Source organism: Dama dama, chromosome 31 (genome assembly GCF_033118175.1).
Source record: "Dama dama isolate Ldn47 chromosome 31, ASM3311817v1, whole genome shotgun sequence".
In the NCBI taxonomy this organism is placed as follows: domain Eukaryota; kingdom Metazoa; phylum Chordata; class Mammalia; order Artiodactyla; family Cervidae; genus Dama; species Dama dama.
The window spans coordinates 8,740,682-8,749,305 of record NC_083711.1 but is presented as its reverse complement, the minus strand read 5'-3'; the positions used below and the strand labels follow the sequence as shown (position 1 = coordinate 8,749,305).

The 8,624-nt window shown below is 43.4% G+C and overlaps 1 long non-coding RNA gene across 1 annotated transcript; it reads right to left on the bottom strand.

The window, feature by feature from the left end:
- Positions 1–326: 326 nt before the first annotated feature.
- LOC133050009 (uncharacterized) lies at positions 327–6,526 on the bottom strand. Its single transcript, XR_009691512.1, has 3 exons — positions 6,303–6,526; positions 5,752–6,009; positions 327–1,908 (listed from the first exon to the last, which is right to left on the bottom strand). It is a non-coding gene; the product is annotated as an uncharacterized LOC133050009 (long non-coding RNA).
- Between the last annotated feature and the right edge of the window lie 2,098 nt (positions 6,527–8,624).

Genomic DNA, 8,624 nt, shown 5'->3' with positions numbered 1-8,624 from the left:
TATGATACACTACATTAGCAAATTGAAGAATAATAATCATATCATTTCAATAGATGCAGAAAAAGCTTTTCACAAAATTCAACATCCACTCATGATAAAAAATTGTCAACAGAGTGAGTATAGAAAGAATACTGTTGTTGTGTAGCCACTAAGTTGCATCTGACTCTTTTGCGAACCTATGAAATATAGCCCGCCAGGCTCTTCTGTCCATGGGAATTCCCGGGCAAGAATACTGGAGTGGGTTGCCGTTTCCTTCTCCAGGGGATCTTCCTGACCCAGGGATCGAACCTGCATCTCCTGCATTGGCAGGCGGATTCTTACTGCTGAGCCACCAGGGTGGCTATAGAGGGAATATGCTTCAATGTTATAAAGGTCATACATGGTAAACCCATAGCTACTTCATATTTAATGGTGAAAAGCTAAAATCATTTCCTCTATGATCAGGAACAAGAAAAGTATGCTGACTCTCACCACTTTCATTCAACATGAAATTCCTAGCCTCAGCAATCAGATAAGGGAAAAAAATAGAAGGAATCCAGTTGGAGAGGAAGGAGTAAAACTGTGGCTGTTTGCAGACAACATGATATCATACAAAGAAAATCCTCAGGCCGGCACCAAAAAAACTATTAGACTTCATCAGTGAATTCAGTAAAATGATGCAAAATCAATACACAGAAATCTATTGTATTTCTATACACTAACAACAAACTATCAGAAAGAGAAATTCAGAAAACAAACCCAACATTGTAACAAATTCAATAAAGATTTTACAAATGGTCCACATCAAAAAATAAAAGTCTTTAAAAAGAGAGAAATATTTCTCTGTAAAGGTCTTTAGTGGACTGATGGGCCCTGAAGATTAGAGGACTTTAAATCAGCAGAAATCTCAGCAAGTGTCTAGTAGCCCCTTTGTCATCCTAAGTGCTAGGGAAGACAAGGATCTGGTCCCACCACTCTGATAACGAACACTGTGAAAAACCAATGCTGTGAAAAGTCAGGCAGTTCATCAAATACACATATGACCTAACAATTCCAGTCCTGGTTATACTACCAAGGGAACTGAAACTACAGATCTACACAAAAACCTGCTCTCCACAAATATGCATAGCAGTATTATTCATACTAGTCAAAAAGTGGAAACAGCCCACTTGTCCTTGAGATGATGACTGGACACACGGTGTGGTAAAGCCACACGGTGGAACAGCATGCAGCAACGAAATGAAGCATCCCTACATGCCGCTTGACCTACATGCCACATAAACCTTGAAAACATGCTAAGTGAAAGAAGCCAGTCATAAAGGGTCACAAAGATTTTATATCTTTCCACTTCCATGAATTGTCCAGAATAGGCAAATCCATTGACACAGAAAGTGGAAGTTACCTAAAGTGCTGGGGTTGCGGGGTGGGGGGAAGAGGAGAAGAATGGGGAGTGGCTACTCAAGGATAGGGGACCTCTTTTGGGGTGATAAAAATGTCCTGCAATAGGATAGTGATGATGGCCATCATATATTTGTGAATATACAAAAACTTTTGAATCCTACATTTTAGATGGGTGAATTGTATGGTATCTGAATTATATCTCGGTAAAGCTGTTACTTATTTGTTGTTAAGTGCTGAATTTGTAGTACACACAGGATGCCAGGGCAGTGCCGAGGAGGGCCACTTACATGACTTAAAGGTTGCCTGAGAGTTTCCTGTGTTCTTTGTACCGATACCACTAGCATCACTTCTTTGTACAGCTTCCTGGAGCCGCCTGGCATTGTGATCAGCCACAAAAGCTTCCACTGGTTACAGAAAATAGAAACCATCTGTGTGTCGCCCACTTGTTTTGTTTGGCAAATGCAGTCTGTTGTCGTTCCTTAAGGTCGTATTTCTTAGCCAGGAGTTCTACATAGTATTTCTAGAAGGCTAGAACAAGAAGGGGAAAATATTAATTTAAAAAACTGAAGTATGACCTGCCATGCTATGTTAGTTCCAGGTGTACAAAATAGTGATTCAATACTTTGATACATTGCAAAGTGATCACCATGATAGATCTAGTTACCACGACCATGCAAAGTTATTACAATATTATTGACTGTATTTCCCATGCTGTGCATTTCATCCCCAAGACTCATTTATTTTGTAACTGGAAATTTTATCTCTCAATTACTCCTATGTATTTTATTCATCCCCACAGCCCCTCCCTTCTGCAAACCATCTCTTTGTTCTCTGCATCTGTGAGCGTGTTCCTCTTCCTGTCTTTATTATGTTTGTTCTTTTGTTAAGTTTTTTAGATTCTACGTCGTACAATATTTGTCTATCTTTGTCTAACTCATTTCACTTAGCCTTCAGTTCACTTCAGTCACTCAGTCATGTCCAACTCTGTGACCCCATGAATCGCAGCACACCAGGCCTCCCTGTCCATCACCAACTCCCGGAGTTTACCCAAACTCATGTCCATCGAGTGAGTGATGCCATCCAACCATCTCATCCTCTGTCATCCCCTTCTCCTCCTGCCCCCAATCCCTTCCAGCATCAGGGTCTTCTCCAATGAGTCAACTCTTTGCATGAGGTGGCCAAAGTATTGAGGTTTCAGCTTCAGTATCAGTCCTTCCAATGAACATCCAGGACTGATATCCTTTAGGATGGACTGGTTGGATCTCCTTTCAGTCCAAGGACTCTCAAGAGTTTTCTCCAACACCACAGTTCAAAAGCAACAATTCTTCAGTGCTCAGCTTTCTTCACCATCCAACTCTCATATCCATATGTGACCACTGGAAAAACCATAATCTTGACTAGATGGACATTTGTTTGCAAAGTAATGTCTCTGTTTTTTTAACATGCTACTCAGGTTGGTCATAACTTTCCTTCCAAGGAGTAAGCGTCTTTTAATTTCATGACTGCAATCACCATCTGCAATGATTTTGGAGCCCAAAAAAATAAAGCCTGACACTGTTTCCACTGTCTCCCCATCTATTTCCCATGAAGTGATGGGACCAGATGCCATGATCTTAGTTTTCTGAATGTTGAGCTTTAAGCCAACTTTTTCACTCTCCTCTTTCACTTTCATCAAGGGGCTCTTTACTTCTTCTTCACTTTCTGCCAAAAGGGTGGTGTCATCTGCATATCTGAGGTTATTGATGTCTCTCCTGGCAATCTTGATTCCAGCTTGTGCTTCCTCCACCCAGCGTTTCTCATGATGTACTCTGCATATAAGTTAAATAAGCAGGGTGACAATATACAGCCTTTTCCTATATACTCCTTTTCCTATTTGGAACCAGTCTGTTGGCCCATGTCCCGTTCTAACTGTTGCTTCCTGACCTGCATATAGATTTCTCAAGAGGCAAGGCAGGTGGTCTGGTATTCCCATCTCTTGAAGAATTTTCCACAGTTTATTGTGATCCACACAGTCAAAGGCTTTGGCATAGGCAATAAAGCAGAAATAGATGTTTTTCTGGAACTCTTTTGCTTTTTCAATGATCCAGTGGATGTTGGCAATTTGATCTCTGGCTCCTCTGCCTTTTCTAAAACCAGCTTGAACATCTGGAAGTTCACAGTTCATGTATTGCTGAAGCCTGGCTTGGAGAATTTTGAGCATTACTTTACTAGTGTGTGAGATGAGTGCAATTGTGTGGTAGTTTGAGCATTCTTTGGCATTGCCTTTCTTTGGGATTGGAATGAAAACTGACCTTTTCCAGTCCTGTGGCCACTGCTGACTTTTCCAAATTTGCTGGTATATTGAGTGCAGCACTTTCATGCATCATCTTTCAGGATTTGAAATAGCTCAACTGGAATTCCATCACCTCCACTAGCTTTGTTCGTAATGATGCTTTCTAAGGCCCACTTGACTTCACATTCCAGGATATCTGGCTCTAGGTGAGTGATCACACCATCATGATTATCTGGGTCTTGAAGATCTTTTTTGTACAGTTCTTCTGTGTATTTTTGCCACCTCTTCTTCATATCTTCTGCTTCTGTTAGGTCCATACCATTTCTGTCCTTTATTGTGCCCATCTTTGCATGAAATGTTCCCTTGGTATCCCTGATTTTGTTGAAGAGATCTCTAGTCTTTTCCATTCTGTTGTTTTCCTCTATTTCTTTGCATTGATCACTGAGGAAGGCTTTCTTCTCTCTCCTTGCTATTCTTTGGAACTCTGCATTCAAATGAGAATATCTTTCCTTTTCTCCTTTGCTTTTTGCTTCTCTTTTCTTCACAGCTATTTGTAAGGTGTCCTCAGACAACCATTTTGCCTTTTTGCATTTCTTTTCTATGGGGATGGTCTTGATCCCTGTCTCCTGTACAATGTCGTGAACCTCTGTCCATAGTTCATCAGGCACTCTGTCTATCAGATCTAGTCCCTTAAAATGTATTGGAATGGGTGAATTTAACTCAGATGACCATTATATCTACTACTGTGGGCAGGAATCCCTCAGAAGAAATGGAGTAGCCATCGTGGTCAACAAAAGAGTCCGAAATGCAGTACTTGGATGCAATCTCAAAAACAAAGAATGATCTCTGTTCGTTTCCAAAGCAAATCATTCAATATCATGGTAATCCAAGCCTATACCCCAACCAGTAACGCTGAAGAAGCTGAAGTTGAATGGTGCTATGAAGACCTACAAGACCTTTTAGAACTAAAACCCAAAAAGATGTCCTTTTCGTTATAGGGGACTGGAATGCAAAAGTAGGAAGTCAAGAAACACCTGGCATAACAGGCAAATTTGGCCTTGGAGTATAGAATGAAGCAGGCAAAGGCTAATAGAGTTTTGCCAAGACAACACACTGGTCATAGCAAACACCCTCTTCCAACAATACAAGAGAAGACTCTACACGTGGACATCACCAGATGGTTAACACTGAATTCAGATTGATTATATTGTTTGTAGCCAAAGATGGAAAAGCTCTATACAGTCAGCAAAAAAAGACTGGAAGCAGACTGTGGCTCAGATCATGAATTCCTTATTGTCAAATTCAGACTCAAATTGAAGAAAGTAGGGAAAACCAGTAGACCATTCAGGTATGACCCTAATCAAATCCCTTAAATCACTTAGCCTAATAACCTCTAGTTCCATCCATGTTGTCAAAAACGGTAAGATTTCATTTTTTCATGGATAAGTGATATTCCATTGCATATTTACCACACCATCTTTATCCATTCATCTATTGATTGTTTCCATATCTTGACTACAAATAATGCTGTGGTGAACATAGAGGCCTGTATATCTTTTCAAATTAGCCTTTTTCTTTTCTTTGGAAATATATCCAGAAGTGAAATTCCTGTATTGTATGGTAGTTCTATTTGTAATTTTTTGAAAAAACTCCAGACTGTTTTCCATAGTGCCTATACCAACTTACATTCCCATCAACAGTACACAAGGGTTCCCTTTCCGCCACATCCTCATCAACAGTGTTTTTTTTTCTTGTCTTTTTGATAATGGTGTGTGACAGGTGTGAGGTAGTATCTTATTATGGGTTTGTTTTTTTTTAAACTATACTGGTCTTCATCACTCCATGGGCTTTTCTGTAGTTGTAGCAAGTGGGAGCTACTCTCTAGGTGCAATGCAAGGGATGTTCATTGCTGTGACACATTTTGATTTTTGGCCACAAGGCATGTGAGATCCTAGCTCTCTGACCAGCGATCAAACCCACACCCCATGCACTGAAAGGTGAAATCTTAATGCCTGGACCAGCAGGGGAGTCCCAAGAAATATTTCTTGGTAAAGCTTTACACGCTTTTACTCCCCTTCTCCCAGTTAACTTGGCCTTACCTCTTCTTTCAGTGGTCTCTGCCCATTTATAATTTCCGCTGCCAGCCTTTGGCGGGTCCAGAGCTGTCAGGATTTCCTTTCATGGGCTCCATGTCTTCATCTGCCTCATTCATATTCAAGTGGAAAAATGATGGGTTGGGGGGGGTCAGCAAGAGAATCCATGTCCAGACTGGTTTAGGGAATGGAGCAGGGGAAGGGAGGAGGGAACTCCCAGGAACTGAATCCAGTGGACTCAAGAGATGCACACTGTTGATTCTCCTTGAAAAAAGCAGAAGAATAAACATTCAGACAGAGGGGTGCCTGGTTAGCTGACTCTATGTATCAGAACTGGATAAATTGCATTATTGATTTTTCAACCAAATAGCTCCATCCCCAACAAGTCTCCCTAGACTCAAAATTACCCTTTGGGCCATGGTTAATGAACTCTCTACAATACGGGTCAGACTGGAGAATTTCATGATCTGAGGACCCCTATCTGCTCTTGGGTGCCTGGAGCCTCCTTCACCCTCACTCCACTGGCCCCTCTCCAGCACCCCCATCGTATTTCTCACCGGTCCATAGTCAAGTCTGCCAAGTCTTCTAGCCTCAGAAGCCAGAGTTCCTCCCAGTGGACCCCTTAACCACGCCTATCTCTGGCTCTGATTTGCCCAGCAGCATGTTGTCACCCCATCTGTCCTTTCCTGTCTGAGCTGCTTTGATGGTGAGGCCAGAAGCAAAAATAGCAAGTGAACAGTTGTTTCCTCTTGGTTCACTTACAAAACACCTTCTACCCAGGGGAGTGGGCCTGCCCTTCCTTGCTCTTCCTGCTGCAAATGTGGCTTCTCAGAAGTTCATCTCTAGAAGATTCTTGGCTCACTCTGGCGCTGCAGTCTCTCTGGCACTCTCGCTAAAAGGTTCTGGATGCTCTAAAACACTTGCCCAGAGCTGTATGCCTGCCTTCAATCTTTAGAATGGGTCCTCTAAGTCTGAGCTCGAAAAACATGAGTGAGTAAACATTTAATTACACTTCTATTCATCTTCTTGGGTTGCCTCCTCCCCTCCTGTGCTCTGGGGAGAGCCTTGATTTGCCCTAAAACATTTGGAAATGCCCTTCGTCCGGCCCATGATTTCAGCACGCCTCACTGTTACACAGCGGGGCCATCATCTCCACTTTGTCCACAGGGCCATCCTTCACTCATTCCATCATGAAAATTATTCAAGCAGTGGGATGGGAAGTCCTGAAAAATAATCCCCTAAAAAGATACCTAGGTCATAACTCCTGGACTCTGTGGATGTGACTCTATTTGGAAAAAAAGGATCTTTGCAGATGGGATTAAGTTCAAGGTCTTGACATACACATTGTCTTGGATTATCCAGGTGGGCCTTAAATGCCTGTATGAGTGTCCCTGTATGAGAGGTGGGGGGGGGGGGGGGGGGCACGGATTCTGTGGATAGGAAGGCAAGAGGCGATGTAACCACAGAGGCAGAGATTGGAGTGATGTGGCCACAAGTTGAGACATGTCCAGAACCATCTGAGGCGGAAGGAACTGGTTCTCTTTGAGAGTCTTTGGAGGAGTGCAGCCTTGACGACACCTGGATTTCAGGCTTCTGGTCTCCAGAACTGTGGGAGAATAATTTCTGTTCTTTTTAAACCAGTCAGTTTATGGTCATTTGTCAAGGCAGCCACAGGAAACCAGCAGAGTAGTGTTTGGAAACCGGCTCCATTGTTTTAACCTGCCCAGTTATAACCTCTTTTTAATGTTTAAAATGGGAAGGAGGGCGGGCGAGAGAGCAGCTGGAACACCATTCCACCCTCTTCTCAGCCAAGAGGAGTGACTACAAACTGTCTCCTACCCTGAAGCCTAGTTCAGACAGCGCTCAAGCCAATCTACCTCCTGGGGGGTAAAAAAACGGGTGAAAAAAACATAAAAGTCTGCCTCATGCAACAAAGACTCAATGTGATTTTCCTCCCTGAGTCCTGTTCACTTCCTGTCTCCTGGTCGCCTCACATCTGAGCCAAGTGAGTGAGTGAGTGAGTGAAGTCCTGTCTGACTCTTTGCGACCCCATAGACAGTGGCTACCAGGCTCCTCCATCCATGGGATTTTCCAGGCAAAAGTACCAGAGTGGATTGCCATTTCCTTCTCCAGGGGATATTCCCCATCCAGGGATCAAACCCAGGTCTCCCGCACTGCAGGCAGACGCTTTACCCTCTGCGCCACCAGGGAACACGACCTTAGTTTCCACGACCATCAGAGCTCTTCATTCAACAGCCTGGAACGTACAGGCTGGCACTCGATGAGCTAGATGATTGCCCCGGGTGTGTGACTAGAAATACACCCAGAAGGTTACAGCTACAAGAGTAAAGTCTCTGAGCAGGACAAATCAGGGCCAGGACAGGCTCTGGACTGCATTGAGCAATTCTACCAAAACAGGAAACCCAAGGCAGCCGAGACATCTTTCCCTCTGAGGACGGCACTGTGTACTCGTCCGGATGAAGCAGGAGTTAGCCAGTCTTGTGTGCAGCTATATAAACAAGCACTTCCGTATGTTAATTTCATTCTCACAACAGCCCTCTGAAGTGGATACTATTGTTTGCCTCATTTTTCAAAGGTTGAGACTCAAGCACAGTATGACTAAGTAACATCCATAAGATCACCTGGGAAAGAAGTGATACAGCAGGGAGGGGAAGCTGGGTGGTCTGGCTCCAGAGCCTGTGTTCTTACCCACCTGTGACAGGCAGACTCTGGCATGGCCACCGCTGATCCCCCACCTCCTGGTACTCACACCTCAGAGGAATCCCCGCCTTTGCGTAATCCACTCTTCTTGAGCATGCATGGCACCTGTGACTCGACAGAAGCTAACATAGGGATGTCGCTTCTGTATTTAAGTTACA